This window comes from Athene noctua, chromosome 26, assembly GCF_965140245.1.
Source record: "Athene noctua chromosome 26, bAthNoc1.hap1.1, whole genome shotgun sequence".
Lineage (NCBI taxonomy): Eukaryota > Metazoa > Chordata > Aves > Strigiformes > Strigidae > Athene > Athene noctua.
This window is the reverse complement of record NC_134062.1, coordinates 6,151,166-6,167,439: the sequence shown is the minus strand read 5'-3', so window position 1 is coordinate 6,167,439 and position 16,274 is coordinate 6,151,166. Positions and strand designations below refer to the sequence as shown.

The 16,274-nt window shown below is 46.7% G+C and overlaps 1 protein-coding gene across 4 annotated transcripts in view; it reads right to left on the bottom strand.

The window, feature by feature from the left end:
* Positions 1 to 12,147, bottom strand: part of ZBTB44 (zinc finger and BTB domain containing 44) — a 41,544-nt gene extending 29,397 nt beyond the window's left edge. For all 4 annotated transcript variants that reach the window (XM_074927314.1, XM_074927315.1, XM_074927316.1 and 1 more), the window contains exon 1: positions 11,992 to 12,147. The gene's annotated coding sequence lies outside the window, so the exon portion shown is untranslated. The remainder of the gene's footprint in view (positions 1 to 11,991) is intronic.
* Positions 12,148 to 16,274: the final 4,127 nt, after the last annotated feature.

Here is a 16,274-nt window from a genome sequence, read left to right as displayed (position 1 = left end):
GCGATTTTTGCAGTAACAGCAGACTTCTCTCCCCTCACAGCAAAATACAGACTATCTTAAAACTGGTTTGCACAACTGGAGCTTCAGCTGAGTGTTGAATTTAGAGTGAGCTGATAGCCCTCCTCTTCGAGATGCTGTGGCTTCCAGCCACTTATCTCTTCAGCAATTTATCATTCCAAACCCAGGGACTGGTTTTGACAACTGTGCCTTAATCGCTGTTGGTTTTTTCAGAAGACGTTAATTAGATTAACTTCTTGAAGTATATTCCCATACAAGAGACAGCAAAAACTTCACCTATTCTGGCTTTCTCCTTTAACTTTTATTAGCATCCAGGTGTAATCTTTGGTCAGAAACCAGTGCTGCTGCTGAATGCACTGAATTCGAGCTCTCCACATGCTGGAACATGTGGTTTGCTCAGTGGTGAGGAACCTGATAGGCCCCAGGTATGAGGCTAATGAATGAAAGAGCTCCCGTTTCTGTGCAAACTCCTAAAAACAGTTACAAAAATTCTCAGCGCTCTCCTCAGCTTTTGTCACAAGCCCAGGGCCTGCTCACCAAAATCGTCTTGTTATCCTCATTCAACACCCTGAAGTAGGTTGCAAAGTTTTGACTGATCGGAGCGTGCTCCTGGCCAGCAGTTTTTCAAAACTCCATCAGCCCGTCCCCCAGCTGCCACTGCCCTCCTGACACACAGGGTGAGAAGAGCAAGCACGGAGCATGGCTGTCTTGACTCAGGGCTGACCTGAGCAGAACTGAAGGGGCCTGTGAGAGAAGCTGAAGTACCTCGTTAGAGACCCTGGTAACGACATCTTGCCAAACCTCCCCTGCGAGGCAGGAGGGGGAAAGGCACTGTTCTTGCAATCCACTTCTGCACGTTTCTGTTACTTAATTTCAACTTTGTTTGCCCGAAGACAGGCACTACCTTAGCATGCTCTTCTACTTTCTCCTCAGTTTTGCAGAATTTTTTTTTTTTTTTCACCATGGATATTAAACACAAACAGCACAATACCTGCTCTTAAAGCAATCCAGACTGAGAATAAATCAGAAATATTTCCTTAGTTCCAAACACCTTGATTGTATGGGTTCTAAACTATAAAACTCCAAGTAAAAAGCGTACAGATTCCAGAGAAGACCAGTCTTTCCCATGCTACAAGTCTGCCTCACCATATAAAAGCAGGATGTTTGCTAAATACATGAAAAAAAGCAACATCTACTGTAATGAAGGAGGGGAACACATCTACTACTTTTATTTTAGAATGTTAAAACCAATTTAAAACATATCACAGAGCTGTTGTTCTTGTACCATGAGGTCATTACAAAGAAAAAGCCGTAAACCCTCAGTTAAACTGCCAATATTTTTCAGGAGTTGCTGTTTCTACACATAATATGAAGTGCAACTGTGTCTCTGGGATTTTTGTTTTGGTTTCCTGATTAGTCATTTGCATGGAAATGAAGAAGTTGGGTGTAAAAATTCAGCAGTCATGTTCTGACAGCCTGGCAGGAGATATTAGATAAAAGAGAGCCTGGGTGCAGGCTGATAGGAAGAAGCCTTACAGCCTGAAGAGGAGCCTACGTTAGAGCCCAGCACACAGGGGAGAGGAGGGAAATGCATGCACCCAAACCAAGCTGAATCAGCAGTGCCTCCACAAACCTCCAAAACCTTCCCAGTGATGGAACAGAACAAGACGCAGAACTTACCAATCTGGGTCGACCCATCTTCCAGCATGTCCTTTGCAGACTGTATCTGTCTGAAACCCCCAAGCATGTCCTGGAACTCCGAAAGGAGCTCTTCCAACCCCTGCATCTGGCAGAATTAAGAAGTCATCTGCCTGACCGTAATAGATGACAGATGCCAAGGCCACATTCATTAACTTCACCAGCAGCCACACACTGGCAGCAGGCTCTCCTGCAGCTTTGGCTTGTCACTTCCTCATGAAAGTGACACTTCTAGATTTATCCTTGCCCCTCAGCATCCCCTATATATGGCCTACAGGACATGGCCTGCAAGACTTTCATCTGACTGACCTCAAATTGGCAAGAGAATTTAATCCTACTGTAAACCCTTCTTTTTAATTTCTACTGCAGGAACTGCACACCACTTGGGCAAATGAGAGACAAATGAGAGTTTTGGTCTCTGCAGCTGACTAACTCACAGCTGTCATGAGGCAGCTCTATAGCAGATAACCAATACACAGATAAATCGCAAAACTATTAACCATGGAATTGTCGTAGAGCTGGAATTCAAGACATACATAGTGAAATTTAACCTGCTAAACGGCTTCTGGGCAATGAAAATTTGTCTGCACAGCACTCTAAAGGGCTGTGGCCAGCAGCAGACCCTTCTGACTGATGGGAGAAGCTGAGAGCTGACAGCAGCTTGTAACCAAAAAACCTTGGGAACCACCGACAGACACTGAGCTCTCTACGTAGGCACTGAGTGTGCTAGACTAATACAGCGAGAAGATTAAAGCATAGCTACAACTCCTAGTCTAGATAAAACTGGAAGATTAAAGATCACGTTGTAGGTATGTAAAATGTTACCACTCCTTTCATTAGAACTCAATCTAGAAAGGTTTCCATTAGGCACTGCTGTGATTGCGAACATGCAAAACGGTATTTTAATCCTCAAGGTGGTGGCGTACTGGGAGAAGAGGCAGGACTATTCAAAGATTGTCTCAATTTGTGGCACACACCTGCCAGAAAGCTTGGCAACACTGACACTGTGTTGATTTTACCTCTCAAATATTTAGTGCAGAACCTCTGATTATTTAAAAATGTAGAGATGTTTTCATCTCTCAAAGATACATGATTATAGGTGTTTGTATAGAACTGCAGAAATCGGGCTAAATGAAAACAATCTGAAGAAAAGAAGAATGAAGGATAAGAAAAACAGAAAATGGGACACCACCTGTGTTTACTGAAGATAAAGTATGTCAAACTGACTTGATAATGTATTTTTCAGAAAAAAATGCAAGTGTCACATGCGATGAGAACTTCATTAAAATGTTTGAATAACATGACATATAGAGTTATTAGTGAAAACAAGGAGCTGAATAGTCAAACTGAAGCTAAGGAGCCGGCTGAAAAGAAGTAATTCATGCACTTAAAATAACAGGTTAAAGAATTTACCTGTGAAGTGCCGTAAAGACTTGTTTTAGCAATGATCTCTTGAGTGTTTCTGTAGAGACACTGTCTCACAAAATGCTGACGAAAAGGTTAAGATGTATCATCAGCACAATGCATAAAACCAAAATGACTGAGAATTAGAGTCCTAGGAGCAGAACGAAATTCATGGGAAATCCAACCAATATGAATTAAAAGCTTGACATTACATAGCAGGGAGCTAGTAATGGACTTGAGCTATGATCTGGAAGCTAATTAGTTAAAAGTGACTTTGGAGTAAGATCTCCACACTACTAAATTAAACTGAACAGCTAACTGAAAGGCCTGCAGAACAACCAGACTCTTTTAATACCTCATTTTTTCTCAGGTATTTGTCAATATCTATTTTAACATCCTGAAAGGTTCTCAAGAGGGTTTTGGGGTGTGGTTTACTTCACTGTGCTGCTCCCCCTTAACGTGTCTGTGAAGTAAACTACGCCTAGAACTCTTCAGAGCATCTGACCTAACCAGAGGATGCTTCAGCTAGAAACACATAGTAGCTAGAACTGATAGGGCATACATTAAGCGCACTGATCAGCAAGACGGCTCTTAATCTCAGGATCTAATTAAAAGAAGAGATTACAATAATCAGGGCAGTACAGTAGTGTGTGCCATATGTAAATCATCACTCTGACGCCACTGACTGATTTTATGCAACAGCTAGATGTTTTTTGAAACCATTTACAGATACATAAAGAAGACAGATGTCTTTTTTTTAAAAGACTCTGTAACTTTCTACATAACTGAGGTTCATGTTTGGTGCAGCAGCTCAACTCTTAAATAAGATTTATTTGGTGACAATTTAAAACAGTAACTTTGCACCATTCTGATGCAGAACGGGCAAAGAGCTTCAGGAATGCAATCAGGTACAGTACTCTGGCTAGTCTTTATTCCTAATACATGCAAGAAACTCCACACATTTTCATAGTCCTGTATTCCACCCCACACTTGTTTTCTCTAGCCCGACAAAGTTTTACAAGTTTTGGTGCGACCATTTGAAGTCAGCTCTTTCAGAAGACAGAATGTTACCATTCACAACTTCAAAGGACCCAGATTTAACTTGTTGCCTTTTTGAAGCTGCAGCGCAAAGTATAAACTTGATGTGCCTAATATAGCTTTCACGTGGTTGAATAAGCAAACTAGATAAATGCCACTTTCCCCAGCTTCCAGCACTTTGAACTTCCATGGTAGGAATCTCACATTAGTGTTCCATATAACACATAAAAGCAAATTTTCTGACAGTACTTAAAACTGAGGCTCATTTAACAATACAAGCAGTAACTGCTAACAGGTCTTGTTACATACTGAGTTACATTTATTTTCTTAATAAAAATTAATGTGCAAACTTCACTAGATAAAACATATTGAGATATTTCACAACAGAATCAGTGTCTTTCAAATTTCTGTTTTTCACCCAGTTCTCTGAAAAAGCACTACAAAACTATTAGACTGATGGTTTAACAGTGGTTTGTCCTGAAAGCACATGCTGGAGATGTGTCTGCCATCAACATATAAGCTAACCTCTGCTTGGGTTGTTTTTCTACTAGAATAAAAGCAACAAGTGAATTCACAGTCCTCTTCACATCCTCACGCAGACAAGCCCCACAGAACGTAATCAGATGACACTGAACGGACTGATGCGTTGCATCCGAGGCACACATTCAAATTTAACCACTTTTTCCATGACAGCGTTTGTGCATAATTTTTGCGTGATCTTAATACCTTCTTTACACTTCTGCTCAGTGCAAATTTGGGTTGAATTTTTCCCAATTGTCTCAGTGCAGTAAAAACAGTACATGACCATTTCCCACCCCATGTAATAAAAAGCGAAGCTTCTGTTTTATAGTCTTTGGTCTTTAACAGCAGTACAAATGAATGACACAAAAGGAAAAAAAAAACCACCAACAAGTCGAATACTAAATTCTTCTAAGTACTGCAAATTGCCAAAAAATATCCATAAAGTACTTTTGTCACGTGTCAGCAACCTTCTAGTTTAAACTAATTCCAGAAAACTATTTTTTCTTTTTTTTACCATGGCTACCCATAGCATTTCACTCTTCACTCTCAGAAGCTCTGCAAGCACATCAACATAAACTTATGAAAAATGTACACCAGAAAGACTACTTTAGCCAACCTCCTAAATTAGTTACAAAAGCAAAAATCTCCAAGCCCTTTCTGGTGGTACCATGTGAAAGCAATACCAAGAAAAATAGCATGGGTTTTCTATCTGCATACCAAAATATTCTAGCAAGGTTCAAGATTTTCTTGGTAGTACTACTGCAGTAGATCCACAAGAGTCAAAAGGAAAAAAAAAACACTTAAAAAAACTTTCTCTGCTTCCTCACACATGTGTATGCCTATTTACAGAATAGTGCCAAATCCTACTATATATCTTTGAGGAGAGAAAAGGGCACATGCCCCATTTTCAGGCAGATAAGGGTCAATTTTGGAGATCATTTTAATTGATAGCAGAGTGAAAACCATGCTTGAAAAAGAAATTACTTCTTCACTTCCTCCAAGACAAAACCAGGGCCTAACTGGGTGCGTTAGACCCCAAGAACTGCCAACAGCAACCAGACTTCGGTAGCTAAAGAACCCCTTCTCTCCGCTATCACCCCCAAGGCTGTGCCTCCTGCCTTACTGTGAGCAAGGCTTTAATTTTTGTCACTTGGAAATGACAAACCTATCTCCTCATTTTACAGAAACAAACAACTGTAACTGCATATCACAATCATGAGGTATGTGACAGCCAAATTTGGCTAAGTGCTAGTCTTTACTAGTTCAGCACAAAGCTTACCTGTCAACCGATTTGTTGTTTGAAGTATTCAGGTTTATTACAAAAAAATGACAGCTTTCCTTCTCTTACTTTTATTCCAGATTAGCAAGGAAGTATTATACCTTAATGAAATCCACATTAATGAAAATAAATTTTTCTGAAGTCCAATGCAAATCTTAAGTCTCCCTGAAGCGCTTTAGCCCCATTAACGCCCGCAGTGCTGGAAGCCTGCGCTGACAAGCAACGCCAGGGAAAAACCTGCGTAAAGAGCAAAGGGGAGAGATCAAGGCAAAGTCACACATCCTGCACCATCTGAAGAGGCGAAAAGGCATCGCTAATCCAGACAGCATGGACCGGGGCCAGCTAGTCAAGGTGTCACAGACATACAACCAGGCAGCCACCTTTCGAACGGAAGCGGCTATAAAGAATCCTGAACAAGTCCGAGCAAGGCAGGAATGTGGTTGTGTCATCGCCCTTTTAGCACTATGTGTACCCTTTATTTTCCTAATGACTCATTTATGCAGATAAATGCCTAAAAGGAGTTCTTTTTGGCCCCCAAAATTAAAAATCCTTGTGTTTATCCACAAATCACCTTATCAGGTGAGCAGCAACTCTACAGGCTTTCTATCTTGCTTCCCTTGTATGGCCAAACCTGGACTGGCAGAAGCATATCTGTGGTTCAGGCTGGGGATAAGGAGAGTTTGGGGTTTTTTTAAAGCCTTTAGCATCTTTACTAACATTTCACGGAAACTTCTCAGAGTAGATCTTTCTTAACAGGGCTACTTAGGCTATTTATCCACTTTAAAAAAAAAAACAAAAAAACAAAAAACCAAAAACAAACAACCAAAACATGACACTGAAAGAAAACTGCAGAAACTGTCAGACCTGCAGAGCTCCAACACCATGTAAATACCTGTGTCTAACATGAGACTAACTTGCCCCTTAACCCACTAGTGATTTCTAGGGCTCCTGAGTCTCCATAGGACATGGTTCCAAAACCTTCCAGAGGACTTTAATCTGGCAAGTACCCACCCTCATTGCAGCTGTTCCATAAAGCACTCTTGGTAATGTTCAAGTAGAAAATAATAATATCCAAATAGAAAATAATAATATCCACATAAAAATCAACTACCATCTCTAGCTAGATTTACAACCTAAGATCTTCTTCAATATCTCTAACTATTTCCACTAAAGTAGCTCTCGCTACAATTACTGTGTTCACTTGTACTTTTGAATATAAAACATTACACACTGTAAATGTTTATAATGTTATCACAGATGAGCTACAAAGTGTCCTTTTATTAGAAAGCATCTCTTAATGCTCTGAAAAAACTGCCTTCCATTCAGTCTTCAGAGGTAAAGCAAGCAAACAAATGTTGTGGTCAAATCACCTCAAAACAATATAGTAGAGCTCAAAGGGAAAAAAAGAAGTAATGTAGAACAGCCTCCACAGACAGATGTACTAAATAGACTGGGACAATACAGCTTGGAAAAGAAAAAAAAAACAAAAAACAAAAAACAAAAAACAACAAAGAGAAATCTGAGAACACACAGATCTATAAAATTGCAAATGAGGTGGTGACTGGAAAAAGATTCTTTATTCTTTCTCATACTACAAGAACTAGGAGGCACTCAATGAGATTACCATTCACTGGGTTTAAAACAAAAAAAAAAATACAAACAACCCCAAACCCAGGAATTCTTTTTGCGCAAACTGTGGGACTCATCACACAGCATACTGTAGAAGCTACAGGTATAAACTGTTCAAACGGCCTAAGCAAATCCACGGGTGACAGGTCTAACAGGCACTATGAAGCCTGGCTCTCAGCACCTACCCCCCAGCTCGGGCCACTTCCAAACCCTGCGCCGCTGGTGGATGCGCCGAGGAGCGCTTACTGCGCTGCCTGGGTAGGCTCTTCCACCTTCCCCCTAATGATTTCCTCCTGGCCACTGCCAGAGACCACATGCTGAGCCCGACGCACATTTTGCAGTCCTTATTATGCCATCGTTCACGTACTCTGATAAACCTGTTCATGTGAAATAATTATTTCCCCAGCTCTAAATTGGAATATATTAAAAATGCGCTATCTGCAAATAATGCACGGTTTAAGTCACTTCCTTAACTTGATTAAATGGAACGTAAGAATTAAACAAAATGCCAAGAGATTACAATTCCTCTCCTCCCATCCATCTGCGCGAATGCCATTTTACCGGGTTTGTCGTTCGTTTCCTACCACCACCATTTCATTTAGGCACCTTGTACAGAGCAAAACTAGACATTTGTTTTCATCCAGTGAAACCGTTCAAAGAATCAATTTGATCTCCAAGGCAAGTTAAGAGTAATGAACTCCTTTGTTTACTTGGCAATAAGTATACAACTATTTAATTAGATCTATATGTTAGAAACTGCATCTTTTGAAGCAACAGCAGCCGCCAAAGAGAGTGAGACATTTCAACCACTTACATAAAACAGTGTTTTCAGTAATTTTTTTCTGCTTACAACTGCTGAAACGCTAACCACCTACTTCCATATCAAAAGGCTACTACAGGTAAAGGCACATCTCCCACCCCATTTTGTTCCTGCAATCTTATACTTTTTCAAAGAAACCGGTGATTAAGTTGCTGCCCCTTTTCAGCCACACACGATTCCAAGACTGATGTCACATTTCAAGTGACAGACTGTGAACGCGCTCTGCAACCATGGCATTTAATTTCGAAGTCAGCACTTGACACATTGAAGTATTTGGAATTCCTGAAGTCTGGCTGTCTGCACAGTTGCATAATTTGAGCAGGGATAACCTACTTACAACCGGGCAAGATAGAAGAATGTCAACAGATGATCCCTTCTACGTCAAGGGACATCTCCTTCCTCATCAAGTGCCAGCATAACCATCACTGCTTTGTCACAGTTTGACTTTTCTCCTTAAACTAGCGGAGTACAATGCCTAAACGGAGCGAAGTTACACATATCCCCAGATCTTCTCGTAGGAATATACTCAAACGTTCCCAAAGCCCACTGAAAAAGGAGTTTACAAGATGTAAGAGACAGCGCCCAATACAAGTGCAGAGCACCCAAGACCTTCTCCTCAGTGACACACGAACACCGTTCACCTGGCAGTGCAGGCGTCACACATCCATTCATGAGGACGTAAAAATAAAAAGCCTCCTTCAAGCAAGGCATGGGATACAACTGAAAATAACTTTCGGCCGCTCGTTCAACCTCACACGTGGGGGAAGCTGTATTTGATTCTGATCCGCTTAGCAAACAGCTGACCAGACAGACCCTCCTAGCAGCACACATTTGCTACAGGCACCGCAGAACGAAACCACCCCTTTTAAAAGTTGCCAGAGTTTATGATTAACCTCCTGTTGCAACAAACATGGCAAGGATTCAGTTTCACTTGCTGACTACTTCTCTTACGTATTACAGAAGAAATACATAAGGACACTCCCCCACCCCCCCACCCCCCCCCTCCAAACCTCACAGTCACAAGAAGAGGAATTCTCTCACCCTGTAAACAAAACCAGCGCAAAACCTCCTGTGTGGGAAAGCGAGCGCGATCCTCCCTCCTGACAAGCCAGCATCCACACAACATCCACCTGGGGAGACTAAAGTAGGGCTGGAAATTCCCTTCCTCTGGAAAGGGACTGCTCGGAGTGTTCGCACCAATTAAAGTTTCGGATTAAAACCAGCTGTTTAAATAGAAGTAGTCCCTAGGGAGAGACACTTAGAGCATTGTAACTGGTTTCTGGTATAAACAGTTTTACATCAATGGAGGCATTTATACCAGTAGAGCTGTGTCTAAGCTAGCAGGTTAACACTTGTTCAGCTCCAGCTCCTTAAATAGATGCACTTAAACCCAAGCAAGGTCTCCAGGCACATCACACCTTGGATCTGCATTACATGTAGACGTCAAGCTGCAGTAAGAGACCTCAATGGCAGAAGAAAAGCACATCGCACTCGAAATACCCTAAAAGACGTCCAGACAGCCCACGGTAAACAACACGTCACCTCGTCTATGAGAACGTGCTGCCAGACCCGGGGATCAACTCAGGAGGTAATCTGGGTGACTTCTACCTGGATAAAAGCTAAGGGTACTAGACACCCCAAGGATAATACATTAAGAAATAAAAAAGGGGGAAAGGAAAAGCCTCGTGTCAGGCAGAAGCACAGAGAGAAAGCAGAGGCAAACATGTAACTAGGAAACCTGAGAAATTCCCCACGTGGGCATGGCAAACCAAGGACCTCACATGAGGGAAATAATGAAAGCAGGAGACTTCTAGAAACATCAGAATAGATGTTGGGCTGGAGAAATTATGTCTATGATCGGAAAAGAGAAACTGAATGTATTTTAGACCCACGGTTTCCAGCCGGGGATCCGCAGGTAGCTAGGAAGCATGCAGACAACTTCTTTTTACTCCAGTGGACTGCTCAGCAAAGAAAACCCAAAAGTGGAAGCAAAAAACCAAGGTAGGCTTAACCTGACTGTATCACACTGCAGCATCAGCAAGGCAAGGGAAGAAAACAGGTTGAAAGTCTCAGTCATGAAAGATGTAACAGGCAGCCATGAAGCGCAGCCAAGGAGAGATAAAACATGGGTAAGAAGGGGTGACCTCTCCGCCACGTGTAGCAAGGAAGTGCTACGGTCTGGGGGCAGGCACTGAAACAGCTGCTGCTGGGTGTCTGCGGGAAGACGCACGACATGAAAGGACAAACAGTGGAAACCTTCTCCCTGGAAGCGTGGAGGAGAAATGCCTGCCTGCCTCCCAAAGGCTACCGGTGAAACGCTGCAGGAGCCCTTCCCGCAAACACAGGCAACACGGGGGGCACGGTCAGGGGGATAACGCTGGTGTGTGTTTGTAGGGGTAGACAGACCTTCCCTCATCACTGGGCAGAATTAAGCTCCGCAGGGCAAAGAAGAGGCGGGCTGGAGCAGTCATCCCTTAGGCTTAGGTGGAAGATATCTGCATGTCTATTGGCGAGGGGGGGGGGGGGGGGGAAACAACACACAAACAACTTTGCAGCCTTTTGTAGACAGGAAGAAGCCTCCTGGGGTGCATGTATTTAACAAGCTGTGGTGTTCAAGCACCGAGGTATTCCCCAGCACACCTGCGTGTGGAAAGAAGTACAGCGGATTTTGGAAGGCAGTGGTACCCTTGCCCTACGCGTGTGAAAGGAGGCAATAGGCTCTTGGCAGGCGAGAAGCAGACTATACCCCCGCTCCACCATCTGCCAGTGTTTATGTTTGCATATAGGAAAATAACCCCGAATACATGGAAGGAGAGCAGAAAAACATGCAACAGATCTCGGCGAATGAGCGCTACGATCCTCACGGTGCACGGACACGGGTGCAGGCAGAGGTCCCTGGCAGATGGGCTGTACAGGCAGAATGGGGTGTTGTAGGGAAAAAAAAAAAAAAAAAGCCAACAAAAACAACAACAAAGGACAGCAAGCTTTCCCTAACAGCTAGTGGGAATCCCTCTTTCCCTCCCATCAGCCTGCGGTAGGAGGCAGCAGGTATCCCGCTGGGATGCGGGAGACAACACAACTCCCCCCGCACCTCCCCCCCTTCCCAAAACTACGTTGGCGTGAGCCCAGGCAGCCGAGTGCACCCACGGGCTTAGGCTGGCAACGCAGCGCCTCAACACCGGGCAGCACGATCCCCCCCCGGGGCTGCCCGGGGAGGACAAATAACCCCCCAACACCGCCCCCCCCCCCGGGAGGGACACGGTCCCTCGGGGGAGGGGGACACACGTGCGGAGGAAGGGCACCGCGCAACAACACCGACACCCCCCCCCCCCCGCCAGGCAGCCCCGGGGGCGCCGGTCACGCCAGACCCACCCCTCACCCCCCCTCCCGGGAAACCCGCGTGCACAGCGCGGCGGCGGGAGGGCTGTGGGAGGGGGGACAGGGGGACGGACCCGCGGAGTGCAGCAGTCAAAGCCCTCCCCCGGGTGGGCGCCCGCCTGCGCGCCGTCCCCCGCCCCTGAGGGGAACCAACGGCCGCCGCGCCCCCCCCCCCGCCTCAGGCCCGGCCGCGCTCCCCGGTTACCTGCGGTCGGTTGGGGCCAGCTGGGCCCGGCGTGCGCGGGAGGACGAGCCCCCTATCTGGGGCCGCGCCGGGGCCCTGCCTGGGCCATGACGGCGGACCGGGAGGCGGCGGAGGAGGAGGAGGAGGAGGAGGAGGAAGAGGCCGCCGCCGCCTCCCCCTCAGGCGGCGCGGAGAGGGGGGGGGGGGGCCGCGCGCGAGCCCCCCCGCGTGAGGTGTGCGGGGGGGGGGGTGGGGGGCGTGCACGCGTCGCGCTGGCCGGTTCGCGGGGAGGGGAGGGGCGGAGGAGGAGGAGGAGGAAGGGGGGGACGGGGGGGGGAAGGGGGGGGGGGTTCCCGGCCGTCCGAGCTCCCGCGCGCCGCGCCGCCCGGCCGGGCACTTTGTTTGTGTCCCAGAATGCACCGCGGCGGGGCGGCGGGGGCGGGGCCGCGGCGGCGGGGAAACGGGGAGGGGGGGGGAGAACGGGGCGCATGCGCAGTGCGGAGCGGCGGGACCGGCCGGGACGGGCACCCCGCGGCGGGCAGCGCCGGGTCGGGGCGTTCCGGGGTGTGCGCGGTCCCCCCACCCCTCCAGCCAGCCCTCACCGTGTGTGTGTCCCCAGGGACCGGGGCGTCCCCCGCCGTGACCCAGAACCCTGCAAACCGCCCCTCAGCTTTCATCCATCCCCATCAAATTTAGACTTGACGAGCCTCCAATTAATCCGCCCCTATAATTTGCTCCAAATCCGCGCCAAATCGGGGTAAGCATAGCTTAATTTAACGTCATTAGCGCAACCATTTCCTCCATGGCTTGTTTTAGTGGGTTCTTGTTTTGTTGTTTTTTTTTTTCTTTTTTTTTTCTTTTTTTTTTTTTTTTTTCGTGTCGAGCGCTCTGCTAAATTGAAGCAGGAAACAGATTGAAAGGCCGCCGTCCAAAAATGTTAATCAGCAGTAAAAAATTTAAAACCGGCCCCTGGAAAACGCCACACTGCTCCGTCGGCAAAAAATAATAATAATAATAATAATAAAAAAAAAATCAGAGGCCAAAATCCCCGCGCTGTCGTAAAATCCCTGGGACCATTTTAGATGATTCCTTGCAAAATTGGGGAGAGAACCAGAGTCCCAGAAAGCTCCAGGGTTGGAGCTCTGCTGCTTAATTTCCCTTTTTGCTTCCTCTCATATTGACTTTATGTTGCAAACCTGACACGCGGCCGCCTCCCGTTGCAATCCACTCCCGTGCAAAGCAGGAGCAAAACAGCACCGATTTCAGGAGGCTGCACGTGCTCCTGCTTTAATAAGACATAATTTGCAAGGAAGAATCTGCTCCTGGCTATCCATGGTAACTCCTGAATCACAGAGGATTAATAAAAAAAAAACTTGGGCTGCCATCCCTCGCCTTCAAAATGCTGCTCTGAAAAGCGTGAGGCTGGGCGTGTTTGATGGTGAAACTGTTGGAGATCGAGTGATTTTTGTCAACTGATGGCCGTATCCTGCTTGAGACTTGCTCTGAGCAGGCCACGGCCTTTGCACGGGTGGGAAATAGAGCCCAAACTACCCAAATTTGTGTCTGGAAGACAGTAAAATTCAGCATGGTCTGTGTCCTCACTGCTTCAGCAAAATAACAAAATCCTCTAAGTAAAGCATTTAAACCAACAGCCTTTAAACCTGCTACATGTGGCCTGGAAATAAGCCATGAAACTGCACAATGAAACACCACGTTGACTTTCTTTTTAAGGAATTAATTCATTCCACATAAACATCCCGAGAATAAAGCACGGCCCCAGCGTCAGGCGAGCGATAGGGCTGGGACACCCAGGCTTCCCCAGGAGCAGAGCTGAGCACGGGATGTTCGACCAGTGCAGATGAGCATCCAGAGGTTGGATTTGCCTCCAAATCCACAACAATTCCCCCTTGGGAAAACAAACTGCCTTGCAGACAGCCGCGTTTGTAAGGCGGGGAGCTGCCCTGTGCGCGTGTGCATTGATTTCCTCCCCCAAAAATCGCCACATCTTTGGCGGTTTAAACCCATCCTGAAAGGGAAAAAAAAAAAAAAAAAAAAAAAGCAAGCCCTTCATTTAATTTCTTCCTCTTTCTCCCTTTTTCTTACAACCGCCTGGAAAGGCACACCCAGCTCCTGGTCGCTGTCTCTGCGTGGCTTGTTAGGTTTCCAGTTAACAGCGGGGCGGGAAGCCGGTGGGTTTGGGGTACAGAGTGCATCATCACCGCGGAGGAGCACATCATCCTCCCCAGCCTGACTCCAATATGAATTTCTTCTCACTCCAGCAGAAGAGGCTGTTTTATTAATAACAATTTATTAGCCCTCAATACCTGAAGAGGTTCTCCAGCGATTCCCAGAGCCACGTTTGCTGGAGTAAATCAGGGAGGGAGACGTATTGATTTACGCCTGCTCGGGTTTCCTAAGCTACTGGGTCATCCTTTATTACTGTTTGCTTTTTCTGCGGAGTTGCAGTTTCTCAGCGAGAGGCGTTGCAATGAATTGCCAAAAAACCCACTCCCGATGTTTTCGTGGTAATGGGGTTTGCCCTTACGCACTTTTTTACAACATTGTGGCCTCGATTTGTGGACACAGATGGAGCAACTGTGATACAAACCCTGAGTAATTCAGTGGTAAAGCTGGTCTGTGCCTCTACTGCTCATTTATAGCGACCTATAGGGACCTCAGGAGTCCCTCGGCTGAACCGGCTGGAATTTGATGGGTATAAAACACCAGTGGGAAAATGAGGAGAAAGCTTTCAAAGGGTGACCCGTAGCCTCCACCTTTGGCTTTTAAACAGGATGCAAGCTGCTGGAGCTGGGGGTGCTTAGCAGCACGGCCTGCATCGCTTTCAGGACTTGCTGCCTTGCTGGGAGGACAGGGGTCCCATCTGCAGCACGATGGACGCAGCTGGAGGCTGTGCCATCCCCTCAAAGCCCTCCGGGTCTGTCTAAACAGAAATTGCTGTTTCCCATCCACCCGGGAGACACCCAGCTACCTCTCCCACCCGTCCCTGGTGTCTGGCTCAGCGCTTTAATCCTTGAATCGCTCCCTTGCTTACCCCATTCAAGCAACCAGAACGTGCAGTTCCTGGCTGGAGGCTGGTTTACCCTCTTTTTGCAGCCTGTGGGATACATTTCCCTTCGCTTCAGTGGCTCCTGGAGCAGCTCCCGTGCTGCTAGGAGCCTGCTTTCCTGCTCCGGGCAGCGTGCATCCCTAACATTGACAGCAAATGACACCTTCCCAGCACAGCCTTCCGCTCCCCTCCCTGACCTTGACACCTCCGGAGGGGAAACCTCTTCGCTCCCACCCTCGAGGACTCTGCCTCCTCCTTAATTTATGGGTGCATGCGGTAATTTACCTTGCACTGGTGTGCAGGAGTGGTCTCCATCCTCCTGCCTGTTGCAGTCTCCAGGGCTCAGTTAATTTGCTTTAGTTCAATCCTGCTGACTTCTCTCTTTGGCAACCCCTGATTTTTCTCCTGGCAGCGGGAGGATTTGGGGTTTATGACCTTGGAGCGTTTTGCCTCATCCTCAGTGAGTGCAGTCCCGGGGCTGAAGCATCCTGGTCGGCAGGAGAGGAGGTTGTAGCAGGCAGTTTAGGAGATGAGCCTGTTATCTAAGATGCTCTGAATCACAACAGCCCCTCTGAAACGCCATCACCCAGGAGCTCTGGGAACCAGACCACTTGCTTGGGTGACTGAGGATGGATTTAACAGGTATCAATATGGAGAAAGAGAGGTCTAGGAGAGCAGAAGGGTCATAAGACTGGGGTGGATGAGCTGAGTAGAGGATAAGGGCAGAAAAAGGACATTAAGGACATGTCAGGGAGGATGTTTCCATCAGGAATAGGGAAGGATTCGTGGCTGGAGCGCATCAGGTGTTGGTGTGACCTTGCTGGGACGCTGTGGTCACTTTGTCCAGGGATAATAAATTCAGCCCAGAGCCGAGGAGGGTGTTTTATGAGCTGATCCTAAAGAGTCTGGCTTGCAAAGTTTAGCAAAATAAGGCTAAAAGAGGGTACAACTCATGTCTACAAACGCACGGGCGGGGAGGTATAAACCAAGGAGAGAGGAAAGCTGTTAAACTGAAGAACAGCCTTAGCACAGGGACAACGGGGAGGAAATGTCCAGCAATAACTGGGGTTGGAGATCAGGAGAGCCCAGCCCTTGGAGGGAGGAAGTTTTCGAGCAAACCACCATTTCAACATGTACCTGGTGCTGTCCATGCACAGGGAAGCAGCCTGTGGCATCCTACAGCCTCTGAAAGTGCCTTAAAATGGGAAATACACCGATAAAATATAATTACCCCTGA